Here is an 18,408-nt window from a genome sequence, read left to right as displayed (position 1 = left end):
GGGTATAACGTATAACAAGGAAAGGAGTTGGTGCTTGCCCTGGGGAGCCAAGGTGAGGACAGCCAAGCAGATAACTAATTTGTCACCCTAGGACTTGGCCAGGAAGGCCCTTAGCCTGGTGCAATGGGTTAGGAAGGAGACTGCTGCTCCAAGATTTAAATGATTCACCCAGTGCTACAGAGCTGGCAGGAAACATAACGAGGTGGCCTAACCAAGATCATTTCTTCAGATTAGTTCACGTCATGTCTGCACCTGCTTGGGTCCTCAGACAATTCTCCCCTCTGTTGGTCCTAGGTCTGGTCCTCCTACAGCTGGCATGAGTTTTGTCACCTGGTACCAAGGAGAACTAGTTTGATACCTCCTCCACATGACAGACTTTCAAATATCTGAACACAACTGCGTTGTCTCCCAGGTCTGCTCCCCCAGACCCACACACCCCACTCCTCTCTACATGTCTCGCATCCCCTCTCCAGGCTAGCCTGCCAGTCTCCTGCCCTTACCCCAGCCGCTCCTGCCTACTCTGCAGTCTCATTCCATCTCTTATTATCTGATATTTATCTCTTCTCATATGGTTAATTATTTCTCCTTCAGTCTATATTCAATGCCCCCTACCCTAAGAAACCTTTCCTCAAACCTTCTGATTCTTCTTTTGACATTCACTTACTAACCATTCCTAACCATTCCCTCATGCTAACCTAGAGGCTGTAAACAGGAGGACTTTAGGAGGCCCTATCATAGAATTTCCCTTCTGCCACCTAACACTTAATCCTACAGTTACTTCATGAATACACTCTTGAAAGACAGTATTTGTGGGTGATTTGCCTTTGAAAAAGCACATGGCTCATGCTGTTGGGTTTTGGGATCCAGATATAGTATCTGCAAAAGCTTCAATGCTTACAATATTCTATGTTAGGCCAGGCACAGTGGCTTACGCCTGTAATCCCAGCACTTTGGGAGGCCGAGGCAGGCGGATCACAAGGTCAGGAGATTGAGACCATCCTATGAATGGTGAAACCCTGTCTCTACTAAAAATACAAAAAATTAGCCAGGCGTGGTGGGGGGCACTTGTAGTCCCAGCTACTCAGGAGGCTGAGGCGGGAGAATGGTGTGAACCCGGGAGACGGAGCTTGCAGTGAGCTGAGGTTGCGCCACTACACTCCAGCCTGGGTGACAGAGTGAGACTCTGTCACCAAAAAAAAAAAAAAAAATTCTATGTTAAAGGTCAAATTTTACGTACAGCAATTATACTAATAATATAAAACACTTACTGAATGCTTATCATGTACCACACATGCTCTAATATACATAAATGTATATACATAAAACTCTGCAAAGTAGGTATACTTTTTCCATTTGAATAGCCTGGGCAGAGAAAAAAATAAACACTCCTCTCCAAATAAGCATGTGTTAGGGTCACACACACGTCTCTCCAGTCAACATTTGTACTATAGGGCAGTGGTGGCTGCAAGCTCTGCTGCATAGGCCTTCACACTACAAGCCTTCACAATGTTGGCTCTGAAGAAGTAAAAAATAAAGTCTAGTTACGAATAAAAGGAAACATAGCTCATGAAAAGCAGGACCAAAAAATTGAAAAATTACAAATAACAGGAAAAATATACATCATGGGTATGTGCCTCTTAAATTACTTCAGTATTTGGCCAAAGATCAAAAGTTGCTTGTGAAAAATACTTTCCTCTTTTTTACATGATTTGTAAACCGAATAGCAATTTCTAGGTAAAACTGTATGCTTTATGCTTTCTTAAATAGGAGGTTATAACATGATTCCAAGTTAATTGTTCATATTGTCTGACTAGTTAAGCTAAAAAAAAGTTGGTGCTAATGAGACCAACACTGTGGATTACACCTCCCACAAGAGCTGTTTATCATAGAATCAATCTGAGAACGTTGGTTTACAGTAGTGGTTCTGAAACCTATGCGTGCATCTGATCTGACTCAACTGAAAGGCTTATGAAAGTACAGACTGTTGGGGTCACCCTCAAAGTTTCCGACTCAGTAGATTTGGGAAGGACCTGAGGATTTACATCTCTAAGTTCTGAGGTAATACTGATCGGTAAACTTCAGGGACCAGAAGTTCACCTTGAGTGCTATTGTTTAAAAGAAGTAAATTAGATTGGATCCCTAATCCAACCAGGTGATGGAAAAATGGAAAACAAGCTCAAGTTAAAAATAAACCTGAAGGCTTTATAAGTATCTCTGTTATGAAAACGATGAAATATTTAAACAGAATTAATGGCTTAACAGTCTTCCTATTTGGAATAGTAGGACACTTCATTTAATTTTAAGTAAACATTTCCTTTCTTCAAAGGATACTTAACTAATTTGAAAATAACTTCAAGAGCAAGGCTTTCTTTATCCTTCATTTTCTCACTTATATACAAATAGTAACAGTACTCAACGTCATTAGTTATTACGGAAATGCAAATCAAAACCACAGTGAAGCACCAGTTCACACCCACTATGATGGCTATCATTAAAAAACACACGCACACAAGACATGAGTATTGACAAGGATGTGGAGAAATGGGAACTCTGTACATTGTGAGTGGCAACGTAAAATGGTGCAACCTCTGTAGAAAATGGTTTAGCAATTCCTCAGAAAGTTAAAATGGAATTACCATATGATCCCACAATACGACTTCTAGGTCTACTTCTAAAGGAAGTGAAAATAGGTACTCGAATAAGTACATGTGTGTGCATGATCATAGCAGCATTATTCATAACAGCCAAAAGGTGGAAAGAGCCCAAATTCCCATCCACAGGTGAATGGATAAAAAAATTGTGGTATATACATGAAATGGAATATTATTCAGCCATAAAAAGGAATGAAGGACTTATACATGCTACAATATGGATGAACCTCCAAAATATTACACTAAGTGAAAGAAGCCAGGCACAAAACATCACATATGGTACAATTCCACTATATGAAATAGCTAGTTCACAAACGCATAAAAAAGGAAAGCAGGTTGATGGTTGCCAGGGGACAAGGAAAGGGGTAAATAGAAGCTGCTTAGTGGGTACCTTGGAGGAGGATGACAATGTTCTGAAACTAAATATAGGGGTTGGTTGCACAACATTGTGAATGTACTTAATGCCACTGAATTGATCATTTTAAATGGTTAATTTACATTAGGTGAATTTCACTTCAGTAAGTTGGTTTTCAAAAGGAGCAGCAAGTATATAACAATGCTAAGACTTAAAGTGAATAAAATATTTTCACAAAAGATAGTAAAAACATGGGAAAATGTTAAACATCACTAATAATAAAAAGAAATGCCAAATACAATAAAATAATGAGGCTAAAATTTAATCCTATTAAAATATCAAGTTTTTGCCTTTTTTCTTTTTTTTGAGACAGGGTCTCACTCTGACATCCAGGCTGGAGTGCAGTGGGACGATCATGGCTCAGCTCACTACAGCCTCAACTCCCAGGCTGAAGCCATTCTAACACCTCAGCCTCCCAAGGAGCTAGAACTACAGGTATACACCAACACGCTTGGCTAAATTTCTTTTTTCCTTTGTAGACATGAGGTCTGATGCCCAGGATGGTCTCAAACTCCTGAGCTCAAGTGATCCGCCGTCGTTGGCCTCCCAAAGTGCGGAGATTACAGGTATGAGCCACTGCTTCCGGCTGTTTTGCTTTGTCTTAGTGATGAAACTCACTCTGGTGAGGATGTGGGGCATCAGCTACTTTCATTCATTGCTGGTGACTTTGTAACTCGATACAGTCCTTTTAAGAAACAATTTGGCAGTGTTAAAAAACCATTAAAATGTTGATTCCGGGTGGGGGAAGGGAGACTGTTAGGGAAAAACAGCTAATGCATGCTGTACTTAATACCTAGGTGATGGGTGACAGGCGCGGCAAGACATCATGGCACACATTTACCTATGCAACAAACCTGTGCATTACTGCACACGTACCCCAGAACTTAAAATAAAAATATTTAAATTTTTTAAAATGTTAATTCCTTTTAACCTAGAAATACTATTCTTGATTGTGTTGCATGAAACTTGTCCCACCTCCACAGGGATCAGCTGCCACCTAAGGCATGTTACTACACTCAGACTCAGTCTCTAGGTAGGGACCCTGCCTTCTTCTCGCTCTCTAGCACAATGCCTAATGCCTACCTCATACAGTCGACACATCATAAATGTTGACTGAATGGAAGAAGAGTAGGAAGGAAGGCAGAAAGAAAACGTCTTTCTGTAATTTATTCTTTCAAAAAGGGTTGTAATTTATTCTTTCAAAAATTTTCTATTTATACAGAAGTAATAGTATATGCATTTATTCAAATAACAATATGAAGGCTGGTATTAAGGTGTTAGTTGATATATATGTTTCCTGACAATGGAACAAGATACAAGAAAATCTTTCAATACTGCATCAAAATATTTGGTCTTGTGATTTACTTTTGCTATTATTACATTCTGTATCATAATGAATATCTCAACAGAAAACAGATTTAAGTGACAAAGACATAACAGAATTTATCTCAAGTATTTCAATAATTCAGCAAGTTTTTAAAGTATTTTTATGCCACAGAAGAAAACAAAGTGGTCAAACAAACACTTTAACCTGAACCTCTTTTTCTCTCCTAAGTGCCAAGAAATGTTTGCTTGTCAGATTATTTGGTTTTGAAAAATAGTCTGAAATTTTAAGTGGCTATGCCAGCAAAGAAGGTATGAGTGTTTGAGAGAGGTAGAGAACTTAAAAAGGATTATTGTCCAAACAAATAACAGAAATCCACCATGGCTGCCTCAATTCCCAACCTGTAGTTCAACACACAGCCAGTCAATTTCATGGTGGATAATAACTGCTCGTGGACGAAGACTAGAAGAGGCTTGAGTATTCAGTCTGGAGAATGAGCTCCAGTCAGGACAACAAAGAAATGACACATGGCACACCTTTCTGAAGGGCCACAACTTCCCTTCTGAAGAGGTTAAATGATTAAAATACACCTATATTACTTTTATCAAAACTTAAGAAACTGAGAGGACTTTAAAAAAATCTCTATGACCTCACTACATAGGAATAATTCCAGTTAACAGTGTGATGTGTTTCACTCTAGGCTATGTTTTTTAAATAAATATATACATATGTAGATATAATATTATGTACAAAATATACATCATATTTTGGTATCAAACTAAATGAACTCTATGTATACTGTAATTTTCAATGTTGACTTAAAAATATCCATTTTATAAAACAGTTAATAGATTCTCATTATGAAGAATACAGAAAATAACAGGATAAACTGTTATTAAAGTCCTTGCTTCACTTTCCTGTAGAGTGACATCTATTCCAATACTTTGGTATTTTTTCAGTCCATGTATAAACTTATGTACAGTTGACTTCTGAACAATGCAGGGGTTAGAGGTGCCAACTCTTTGCACTGTTGAAAATTCTCTTATAACTTTTGACTCCCCCAAAACTTAATTATTAATTTGCCTACTGTTGACCGGAAGCCTCATCAATACATAAACAGTCAAGTAACGTATTTTGTACACTGTATTATATACTGTATCCTTACAATAAACTAAGCTGGAGAAAAGAAAAAGTCATTAAGAAAATCATAAAGAAAAAGAAATACGTTTACAGTACCGTACTGTATTTATTGATGCTTTAAGTTTAGGTTATCTGTTTATACACCATGAATTGTCCATCTGAAATGGTGGAAACCTAAGCTGCAGACCTCAATCTACCGTAGATATCAAGCAATTCAACATTTTCTTGTAAGGTCATTACTTTTCTCCACTTCTTGGGAACACTTCCAGCATCACAAGTGGCACTTTGTATGGGTCCCATGGTGTACTCAAGGTTTACGGTATTGCACTAAATACAATGAAAAATACTTGAGAACCGTGAGAGATCACTTTTTACTGTGATATGCAATTTACCAGAGAGAGGACTGCTCACACAGAGATGATTAGCATCACAGGGCATTTTAAGCGGATGCTCCCAACACTTGAGCTCACCACAACAGAAGGTGGCTATGCAATCACTACAGTAGTACAGTATATACTATAGTTAATTATATGCAGGTATGATTTAACACTGCCTCTTTACATTTGTTTACATTTCTCTCAATGTAAACAATTGAGAGAATGCATGAAGCAAATGGCATCATGTACAGTTTGTAATGTGTGCATAAGTTTTGATAAATTTTAAAGCCTTATAATGGTGTGTGTATTTTATGGTAGTAAATAATAAAACAGTCTAGTATCTACATATATTTTATGCATTCGTGCCATACCTTTTTCTTAATTTTTTTCAATGTTTGTAGACTATGTAGTTCACGTAACTTTTTTCAAATTGTGGGAAATCTCCCTGCCCCCGCCCCCGGCAGCCACTCGTCTACTTCCTGTCCCTACAGATTTGCCCTTTCTGGAATTGCATATAAATAAGATCATACAATTTGTGGTTTCTTGTGTCTAGCTTCTGTCATTTGGCAAAATGTTTTCAAGATATATAATGTTATTATATAGCATGCATTAAGAATTCATTCTTTTTATTTCTGAATAGTATTTCACTCCAGAGATACCACATTTTGCTTATCCATTTACCAGTTTACAGATATATGGATTGTTTCCACTTCTAGCTACTATGAATGATGTCGCTATAAATGTTTGCATCCCAGTCTAGCTTTTGAGAGGCAAAAAAAAAAAAAAATAGACTTCAAGCTTGGTGAGACTGGCCAGGTTTCAGAACATGGTTGGCATGAGTTACAGGCACAGTATTCTACGAATACTAAACATCTAAGAAGAAAGAAATGTCAGCTAGTACCAACAAGATACCCTCATGAATACAAGGAAATCATGAGACAAGACAGCAAAGTGTGGAAGTACTACTTCACAGCTCAGAGGCAGGACATCTGCGTTGCAGATGCCTATGACACTAACTACTGAGAAATCTACCAAAAGAAGCCCAAGAGAGGTCAAGGAGAAGCCAGTCGGCCTGATATACAGGTAGTAAAAATATCTTTAACACGTGCAGTTCCCTCCACCTGGAACATCTTCTCTTCCTCCACTTTTCCACCATCCTGCCCCTTTTATAGTTTCACACTCAAACAGTTGTCTTCTTCTAAGATTCAGCGTCCTTAAAAATTAATTCAAACATCATCTTCTTGGGGAAGACATCATGTTTTCCCAAAGCTGTCACTATTTAGTGACATTGTTAAGCTCTGGAAGTATTTTCCCATTCAAATATTTCACACAGTTTACATTTGTTAGCTGACTTCTCTGTTCAGTTCACCGAGTTCCTAGCGGTTGTTTCATCTCTGCATGCCAAGAACATACATGGTCCATAGTGCTCAATGTTTGTTAGAGAAAACAGTGAGTGAGTGATTTCCAGAGAGACGTTTCCTTAGCGGTCCGGATTTCTCAGAGAGCATCTCCCTGATCATTCTATAGCAGGGTATCTAATGGCCATATCAAACAACTCTAAAAAACAACTCTTTAACTTCCCCGTCATGGCCACTTCCCCAGTCCCATTCCTCCCCCAAATGACCTTTTGGAAAATGGCACCATCATCACCCAGATGCTCACCTCACAACCCGGGAGGCGGTCATCCTTGATGCCTCCCTCTCCATCAACATCCTGCAGGCTCACCCGCCAGAACACAGCCCCATTTACAACTACTTTTCCTCCACCACCACCTCTCTAATCCAACCTATTAGCATCTCTTGCCCCGATTAACTTCCTAACTAGTTGTTACATTTCCACTCTCATCCCTCTATAACCCATTCTCCACACAGCAGCTGGTGGTCTTTTGAAAATAGTTTTTAAACTCTTACTTTTAATATAAGATTTTAGTTAAAAAATACATGGATACACCCTCCTTGTAAAATATTAAAATACTGCAGACAATGCTAAGTCTCTCTGACCACCAGCTCTCATTCCAGTTCTCACACTCCTCTCTTCAGAAGTATCCACGACCACCGGGGCAGTATGTGTTCTTCCAGGCCTTTCTCTACATACAGCCTAGAAGATATAATATACTGTACACATCGTTCTGAGGTTTACTTTTTTCATTCAACAATATAATTTATGAGGCTTTTCATGTTGCTACCTCATTTTTTATAGTAAGTTTTTTTTAATTTTATTTTATGTCACGGGAGCATCTTTTATAATAAGCTTAGATCACAGTTTAGCCCTTCCAGTATCGTCTGGTACTGATAACCATTTTAATTGTATCCAAAACAACACTGTACTGAATATCCTTGAATGAGCCCTAAGTTAGATACTGACAAGTATTTTACTCAGACACAGTTTCATAAAGTTAACCTCAGAAAGCACTGCCTGCTATGCAGCTCCTGCAGTAAGGGAACTTGAGGCCATAGTGCCTTAGCCTTACTTGTAGTTGTCGATTATGCACCCTGAAGCCTGCTGCTTCCGAAGGGAGAGCTCAGCTAGATCAGACTGAGTCCGAGCTTCCATGCAGCAAGCTCCCTGGTGTAAAGGCACAGCTGCTGTTAGTGGAGAGTTATAAGAACTAACTCAGCCTTAATAGCTTGTGGGGAAGTATCTGGTGCTTCAGTTACATCCTCTGATTTTTACCTTTTTTTTTTTTTTAAGAGACTCTGGGCAGAACAGCAAGACTTCAGGGACTTTAGGGTCTTGCTCTACTGCTCAGGCTGGGCTGCAGCCTCGAACTCCTGGGCTCAAGTGATCCTCCTGCCTCAGCTTTAAGAGTAAGCTAGGACTTACAGGTATTGTGCCACTATGCCTGGCTAATTTTTTTAATTTTTTTTTTTTTTTTTTTTAAGAAACAGGGTCTCACTGTGTTGCCCAGGCTGGTCTCAAACTCCTGGGCTCAAGTGATCCTCCCACATTGGCATCCCAAAGAGTTGAAATTACAGGCATCAGCCACTGTCTGGCCCTGATTTTAACTTCTTTTGTAGTCTACAGCTATTGTTACATTTAGAGACAAAATAAATGAATTTCACAATAAATTTCAAAATGTTCATAATGTGAAGTTGGCGTTATTTCAGTATATCTCAACTCTTAATCTTGCCTGGACAAATGCAAGAAAGTATGCTGGTTTGGCCACATGAACATTGCGTTTCTGTGGGATTTAACTGAACAAATGTCCTAACGTTATAGTGATGCTGTTAGTAGGGCCTGGTCTTTAACTAAGGGATCTCTACATAATTGACCTCAATGGAGTTACCCAGCATTGACTCTCAGTGATCTTCCAGGGTCCCAAAGTGAAGAAGAAATTCAGTTAAGCACAGGCCTTCCAGAATGTGAAGATCATGGAGGCAGCTGGCCAGATTACTAGACAATTAAACCAAGTCTAACTGCTTCCCAAAAAAGCTTTAAGAAGGTAAATGAGTCAGTCAGTTGATCTCAGTGCACCTGTAGCTTCTCAGGCCAGAAAAAAAGCACCTGCTGGAAAGCATGCTTAACATTTCAAAGATGACTATTTATAGACATCCAAAAAATGTATGCCCATGTTCATAAATGTTACTTTTTTTTTCCAACATCATCTAAGGCATTTTAAACTTAGATTCAAGTTTCTATTATAGTCTGTTTCTACAAAGTGTTCACTTTTTTATATATAATGTCTTTATTAAGGAGAGGAAACATCCTTCTTATTTATTCTTCAACCTTGTTAAACACCAAAGGAGCTTCTGACCAAAGGTCCTACAATTTCCTTCTTTGATTTCTTTGTATTAAATTGTTTTCTATTAAATTTACAAAGGTACTATTTTTATTGTCATAATCTGACTCTTTTGTGTTATGCATATATTTCACCAAGACCAATTTGAATTTTTTTCTAAACACATTTTTAGTGACCAAATGATTTCACAGATCATCATGCACGATCCTCAGCCTTGAGATTTTTACATGATTATTTCACTTTATTCTCTAGTTGACATTGTAATACAAGCTAGAAGGAGACACCTGTTGTGGAAGTCACAGATTTACAGGTTGCTTATTACCACAGCAGAGCTGACTAATGCATGAGTCTATCTAAAGTAGTCACTATCTATCATGGCATACAGTTTATTTCTTTAATACTATTATCATGTCTGAATTTATCTCCTTTATTGCTCTAGTCCTCCTTCCTACCTCCCCAGGACTTATTTTATCCACCACTGTAGTCCTTAGTGGCTAGAACAGCGACTGCTGCTCATTCAACATGTGTTCAATGAACCTATCTTCTGGTGACCACCGCATCTGCACTGGTGACCCCTTCAACCGTACACTAAGTCACGCTTAGCTTTTGGAAGTATTTGTTTTGCAGTATTGAAAAACTCCTCCATGAGGAGGGCACAGCGTTCTGCCTGGAGTGTGAGGCCGGTGTTGCTTGGCTGCAGCTGCCATTTGCCACTGATGACCATTCTTCTCTTCCCCTGTGAGAGTAAGAAGGAGAGGATGCAGTCTGAGTGGCTCAAAAAAATTAAAAAGAACAAAAATAAAAATAAAAGGGCTGGGCATGGTGGCTCACAGCTGTAATCCTAGCACTTTGGTGAGCCAAGGTGGGTGGATCACCTGAAGTCAGGCGTTCGAGACCAGCCTGGCCAAAATGGTGAAACCCTCATCTCTACTAAAAATACAAAAATTAGCTGGGCGTGGTGGCAGGTGCCTGTAATCCTAGCTACTCGGGAGGCTGAGGCAGGAGAATCGCTTGAAACTGGGAGGTGGGGGTTGCAGTGAGCCGAGATTGCGCCACTGCACTCCAGCCTGAGTGACAGAGTGATACTGCGTCTCAAAAAAATAAATAAATAAAAATAAAAAATAAAAAATCTCCTTATCCTGGCCCTGAGCACAACTAAAAGACAAACTGAAAGAATCACAGATTTTTTTAAGCTCCAGGGCCAGAATTTCAAGAACCAACAGAAAACTAAGAAATGTTCCTAAGCAACATAAAGAATGGTACTAACATGTCACAAATCAATCCCATACCTACTATTTGCTTTGCTATTTAAACATATGATTGAATTTTTATAGCTTACATGGAGACTTTCCTTGGTGGCATTTCCGTGTGCTCTCTAGCCTCTATGTTCCTCTGGCATAGCACCAGATCCTCCAAGCACTAAAAATTAGACATATGGAATGTGAGGAATGTTTGGTAACTATACTAACTTCAGAGATCAGCCCTTAGTCATAAACAAAAATGCATGCCCTTTGAGCTTAGACTCAAATTCAATTTGAAGCAAACATAAGTCATGAGGCTGAATGCTGGCAAAGTATGCAAGGTGAAGTGGGGTGGGCTGGGATAACTCTAAATATAGTTCCTCATCACAGTGAAGACAAATACTGCTTCTTTGTTTTAATTGAATGTGCAAAGCACTGGGTGGCTAAGTTTTAGACTAGTAGCACCTGGGTTAGAAAAACAAACCATTAAAAAATAAAATGCGCTCTGTTTCCAGTGCTTTCACGAACATATCCTTATCAGGGCCTCATCTTTATTTATCTTTTTCTATAGGTGCTAGCTCTGTTCAAGATTAATTAAAAGCAAAAAATAAAGTACAAAAAAACGATGCTTTGAGAAACTGTTCTAGTCCAAAAGAGAAATAACATCCAGTTGCAGCATGTTTACCACGATGGGATCGCAATTTTTAAGGCAAAAAAAGTAATAAAAGAATTTTTGAGGCCAGGCACAGTGGCTCACACCTGTAATCCAAGCACTTTGGGAGGCTGATGTGGGCAGATCATTTGAGCTCAGGGGTTTGGGGCCAGCCTGGACAATATGACAAAACCCCATCTCTACAAAAAATACAAAAAATTAACCAGGTGTGGTGGCATGTGCCTGTGGTCCCAGCTACTTGGGAGACTGAGGTGGGAGGATCACCTGAGCCCAGGAGATCAAGGCTACAGTGAGCCAAGATCACAACACTCCACTCCAGCCTGGGCAACAGAGACACTGTTTCAAAAACAAAAACAAAAAAATAAATAAGTAAATAAGAAATTTTGAAACTACATAATTCATGCTAGATGTCAGATGATGTTAGATATGCTAGATGTTAAATGATGTTATGGAACTTTTTTTAAATTTTCCATAGGTATGGTAATTATAGTCCTGTAAGAGAATATTTTTGTTCCTGGGAAATGTATGCTAAACTATTTAGGAGAGAAGGGTCATAATAGCTGTCTGTACCTTACCTTCAAATGTTACAGCAAGAGAGAAAATATAGACATAAATATATTTACCTTACATATACCACATATACTGGGAAATGTATGCTGAAGTATTTAGGAGTGAAGGGTCATAATATCTGTACCTTACCTTCAAATGTTACAGCAAAAGAGAAAATATAGACATAGATGTATTTATCTTACATATACCATATATACTTGTAGAATATTACAGAGACAGAGAGTGCAAAAGAGAGACAGAGAGAGAGAAAGGAGAAGGAGGAGGAGGAGGAGGAGGAGGAGGAGGAGGAGGAGGAGGAGAAGGAGATGATAAAATTGGCAAAAAGTTAATTGTCAGATCTAAGAGCAGGATATATACAATGGTGTCCATTCTACTGTTTTCATTTTTTCTTATGTTTGAAAATTTTCAAAATAAAAAGTTGAGAGGATAAAATTCATTATTAAAGAACTTCCAGTAAACACTACACAGATTTATATATGTGCTTACCTACATTCCCTCTAGAAAATAGCAGAAAGGGGATTTTTTTAAAGGCATAAACACAAAAGGACAATGGGAAGGTCAGCGGATGAGAACAACAAAATTTGGGACAGTGGGAAGCAAACTGCAGTGTGGTAAGTGATTCAGGAGACGTGAGAAACAGAAAGCCTAGGTTAGTAACAGAGAAAGCCCAGAAGCAGATCCATTCATACTGCAAAAGCCTGAAACGGCTCAGGAATTCCAGCACCAAAGACTTCAGACAGAGGGTGTGACCATGGAGGACTCGCCAGAAGTCTGTTAAGAAGCAGTCAGACCCCCTGCCTGCCTTTGCCCAACCTGGGCAGAAACAGAAGGTTTATTCTCTAGAAAGACTTAATCAGATGGGCTGTGGACTTCCAGGTGGCTGGGACTGCTGAAAGGAGTACCTTATTAAAAACAGGGAACATTATAGAGTGTGCACACACTGAACAGCAAGCATCCCAAGCCCCACTTCCATTACTCAGTTTGCAGAACCCAGCAGCTGGGCTTACATTTGTCAGGCCGGAGAACTGGAGGGTTTTTCCTGGGAAAACTAACCAGACCAAGAGAAAAGATCTACTGACATTAACATCTGGGAGTGCCTTAACAGAAACGCTAAGCCAGATCACTGCCATATGACTACCCCACCCACTAGTAGAGAGCTTCCAAACAGCTTTTTGTGCCTCATTCTTAAATATGACTGAGAGCTGTCTCAGTAGGACAGGCTAGATAACGCTGCAATAAAAAACAATACCAAAGTCTCAGTGGTTAAAAACAACAAACATTTACTTCCCATTCAAGCCAAGTCCAAAGTGGCTCTGGATGAATCCCCGGGCAGCTGGCCCCGCCCCCAGTGTGGAGCATTCCACACTGCATCTTGCGTGCCTGTGGCATCTCCAATCTCAACACAAGCCAACACAAGCATCGATCATCCAGGTAGGGGAGACGTGCACATCACTTCTGTTTGCAATCCACTGGTCAAAACAAGTCACATGGAGGCAGGGAAGTTAATCCTGTCTCCTGTGTCTGGAAGGAGTGAAGAGCCAGAATGGTTGGTGTTACTTATCTCAAACGCAAAAGCTAAGAATACTAGTCCTCTAAAATGAAAGCAGAAACTAAAACAACACTGAAAAAATAAAACTGAAGAATTCATTTCTTCAGGGATATTGAAGAAAACTTCAATTAGCATATTAGCATATTCAGAGAGATAGAACAGGTTACCATCAAAAGAAAAATATGTGGCCAGGCACGGTGGTTCACACGTGCAATCCCAACACTTTGGGAGGCCAAGGCAGGAAGATCGCTTAAGCCTGAGAGTTTGAGACCAGCCTGGGCAACATAACAAGACCCCATCTCTACAAAAACAAAGAAATTAAAAAATTAGCCAGGCATGACGGCACATGCTTGTGGTCCCAGCTACTCAGGATGAGGTGGGAGGATCACTTGAGCCTAGGAGGTCAAGGCTGCAGTGAGCTGTGATTATACCACTGCACTCCAGCCTGGGTGACAGAGCACCCTGTAGGGTGAGGAGGGGAGGGGAGGAGAGGGGAGAGAAGGGGAGGGGAGGTAAATAAATAAATACATAAATATTTGGAAAAAGAATTTAAAAATTCCTGGAAATGAACAATATGATGGCAGAAACCATCTATTGACAAATTAAAAGATCAAGTTTAAAAACTTTCCCAAAGAGTAAGACAGAAGGGAAAAGATAAGGAAAGTGAACAACCAATCTAGGAGGTCTAATATCTGACTTGTATGAGTTCCAGAGAGAGAGAACAAAGTAAATACAAAGAGAAAAATATTATCAAAGTACTAGTGCAAGAAAATTTCCCTAAACTGAATCTGAATGACACTGGTTTCTTGATTATATATGATCCACCTAGCACAATGGTTACAAAAGGCCTACATCAACACCCAACACTGTGAAATTTTAGAACATGAGGGCAAAAACAAAACCCAAAAACTTCAGAGAGGAATCAGGTCACAAAGAGGAAACAAACAAACAACAACAACAAAAACAAGAAACATAAAGCATCAGACTTCTCAAACACAACATTGGAAGCCACAAGTCAGTAAAGCAGTACCATCAAATTTTTACTCCAAATTACTTCCAACCTGGAATTATGTCCCTAGCTAAAATATTAATGACATATGAGAGCAGAATAATGGCATTTGTGGAGATGCAAAGCCTCAACAAATCTATGCTCCCTTTCCAACGCTACTCCACCAAAACAGAGAATAAACCAAGAAAACTGGAAGACATGATATCCAGCAAATGAGCGCCCAACACAGGAAAATGACAAATGAAACCTGCAAGATGACAGTAAACGGAGGCCATAGGATGACAGTGTGCAGCAGTTACAATGATTAACCAGGACAAACTTGAGATTAAGAACAGAAGGTGCAGGAGGTTCCAAACCAATAGAATACACAGTGTTGTGGAATGTACTGAAAGGAGATTTATAATCCTGGCCACAAATTGGTAACAGGAATATAGAGAAGTAAGCCAATGGAAAAAAGAGATGATTATTAACTACAGAGAAAGCAAAAGGAAATGCAATCATAGTACACCAGATAGGTCATCCATGAATAATATTTACATAGTCATAAAAATGTAAACACAGACTACTGATTTCTTTACAAGGTGACAGAAAACACCAAGAGGATGAGGGGAGGGAGGCACATGTGCATGAGGAAGGCATAGTAAGAAAGCTGAATCCTCAACCAGGGCGGGAAGTCAGTTCTCAAAATCCAAAGCTAAGAAGTCAAGATAGATAGATAAAGTTATTTAAAAACACAGCGGCAAATACCAAAAGAAACTTTTAAATATGTAAATGTGGTCGACTCTAGAGGCAGTGAATCAAGTGTGGGGGACAGTAGTGGGTCACAGGGTGCCTGTCTTTGCTTTGGGAACCTAGTTGAGTGTTTGTTAATCATTTACAGATATAACTTTGATTAACGTAAAGTTTTAAAATCTCCCACTAAGTTTCCAATTTTAATTTTAAAAGTCAGAAAACTTTCCCTACCATGTTTATTTACTGATTTCAAATTTACCTCTAAAGAAATCTCATAAAACTTTAGTTACATTTGCTCAGAGATTATGTAAAGTATATTTTTCAGTACTCCAAAATACATAATATAAAAGTATGAAGATATTACCAATATACACTTTTAGTATAACTAAACTCTAGTGAATCTTAAAATTTTAAAACATAAATATTATACCTTGTTCTTCCAGCTTTCATTTGGAAATTCCAGTCAATATATTGTTAAAAGACACCAAATAACATATATGAAAAGTATTCTATAAAGAGTTAAAGCACAACATAAATGTTTTCACTTTTATTTTTTAACCCTTGACCCTGCTCTCAATGAGGCTAATTGGAAAGACTAAGTCTAACTGGGAAGATAAGACACACGCAGAAATGTTTATAATCAAAGGCAGTTTGTGTTAAGAACCTTGTAAACAGTACAAAGAAGAAATGAAGGCCTTTGATTAGAAAAGCTTCCTTATGGTTGCATCTGAAATAATGGATGTCACTGTAAGCTCTCATCAGTTACCTTCTCTCTTCATTTTACAAAGTGGAAAACCAAATTGATTTGAAGAAATTACTTTTTCTAAATGTCATAATAGGAGACTGAGGCAGGAGGATCACTTGAAGCCAAGAGTTCAAGACCAGTCTAGGAAATATAGCGAGACTCTCTTTCTATTAAAAAAAAAAAATTAATTAATTAGCTGGTGTAGTCCCAGCTACTCAGGAGGCTGAGGCAGAAGGATCACTTGAGGAGTTCAAGGTTATAGTAAGCTATGACCATGCTACTGCACTCCAGTCTGGCTGGCAGAGCAAGACCCTGTCACTTTAAAAAAAAATGTAAATAAATCACAACATGATGACTATTTATTTCTCTTCCCTGTTATTTCTACTGTGCTCTCAATAAATAGTATGAAAATCAATAGAAATGCAAAATTGTGTCATAAAAGTGCATCTCAGCATCCCAGGCTCCCCAGGTTTCACCTTCAGGACTTTTACCTCTCTCTGTGCCAACCCTCTGCAATATATGTTCCCAAGCCTGCTCTCCTCAAAAGTGCTTTTCTCTTTACCCCACCCACCATCCACGTACCCCACAGGCATCCTAATGACTGACTCCGGGACTTGAGAGCTGGAAAGTTTGTCCAAGGAAGCCCCTGAAACTGTTGTCAGGTGTCTGAAGAGCATGTTTGTGCAAGGCTATGGAATGTTTTAGTCTATACACTTTGAGCCTCAGTGAGGCCGAACTGGTTAGCTGGTCCCCCATTGTGACTCTAGGTGTCTGCCTCCTGAATCTGTTTTAAGACAGATAATGGATCAAGCATGACCCGCTATTTTCTACAGTGGAAATCGTTCTCTGGCCAAGGGCACAATAACTGTTAATCTAATGCTTGTGTCTTTTTAAGTTAATAAGCATCTGGAATACCAATCCTCTCCGCATTATTTCCGCTATAGCTTTCTGTTCACTTTTTCCAACAAACCAACTATCCTTCAAGTAACTTGAAAATCTACTTTCCAAATAAAAGCATTCTTTGAATTATACTGTTCTTTTGAAGCTCAAATTAGTATCCATGAGAAAGTATTGATTTACAGCGGCTTCTCTGCTTAGGTAAAAGTCTACCTGATTGCTTAAAGAAAGCTAGAAATCGGGTTTTCAAAAGTGTTCCTGCAATGAAAACATAATTTTACATGAATATTTACTTGATAATATAATTATTAGAAATTTAGTAATTCACTGGTTTGAGGGGAACTTGCAGCACTTTATTTAATGCTTCTTTATGCACAGTCTTAAATCTCCAAAATTACTTGCTTCGTTTAACATAAATACTGTAGTATATAAACAAATTAGGCTTACATGCATAAAGATATTCACCCTATTATTTAGGTATCCCATGGTCATTCCAAAATCATATTTTTTACAGGGTCTCTCTGATGGCCACCCAAAAATATAATGATTAAGAAAAACACGGCCAGGTGCAGCAGCTCACACACGTAATCCCAGCACTTTAGGAGGCTGTGGCAGGAGACTCACTTGAGGCCAGGAGTTCAAGAATAGTCTGGCAACATGGTGAGACTCCACCTCTATGAAAAAAAAAAAAAATTTATTTTAAAAGCTTTGAGTCCATGTTACAGCTCTTTTAGAATTCATCTAGCAGGTTTTCCAGTCTTCAATAAATGTGTAAAAAACACATGAAGCATACTTGTCAGTCCTTCCTCAACTCTTAACAGCTTTATAGCAACACGTAAAATTTCAAGGAGCATCAATAATGATTAAGTAAAATTAAAAGTTTCATGTGCCGATGATTTGTAAGTTTATACCTAACTGATCAATTCTGTTGATTTTAAAACTTCTGAATGTTTTTTAAATATGCACATATAAATTTTAGAGGCTGGGCGCGGTGGTTCACGCCTGTAATCCCAGCACTTTGGAAGGCCAAGGTGGGCAGATCATCTGAGGTTGGGAGTTCAAGACCAGCCTGACCAACATGGAGAAACCCCATCTCTACTAAAAACAGAAAATTAGCTGGGCGTGGTGGTGCACACCTGTAATACCAGCTACTCGGGAGGCTGAGCCAGAAGAACCACTTGAACCTGGGAGGTGGAGGTTGTGGCGAGCCAAGATCGTGCCATTGCACTCCAGCCTGGGCAACAAGAGCGAAACTCTGTCTCAAAAAAAAAAAAAAATTATAATACTATATGCCATAAAATGTCATTTCATATTTAAAGAGTTTTCTAAAGCTCTTGTATTCACAT

General features: G+C 38.9%; 1 protein-coding gene and 1 pseudogene across 2 annotated transcripts in view; one reads left to right on the top strand and one right to left on the bottom strand.

The window, feature by feature from the left end:
• WWC2 (WW and C2 domain containing 2) overlaps positions 1–18,408 on the bottom strand; it is a 213,005-nt gene that overhangs the window by 124,923 nt on the left and 69,674 nt on the right. The gene's annotated exons all lie outside the window — the stretch shown is intronic.
• LOC129036023 (small nucleolar RNA U3) lies at positions 10,237–10,420 on the top strand (annotated as a pseudogene).

The sequence above is a fragment of the Pongo pygmaeus genome, chromosome 3, assembly GCF_028885625.2.
Source record: "Pongo pygmaeus isolate AG05252 chromosome 3, NHGRI_mPonPyg2-v2.0_pri, whole genome shotgun sequence".
NCBI lineage: Eukaryota > Metazoa > Chordata > Mammalia > Primates > Hominidae > Pongo > Pongo pygmaeus.
The sequence above is the reverse complement of the archived record's forward strand: the minus strand, read 5'-3'. Positions and strand labels throughout refer to the sequence as shown.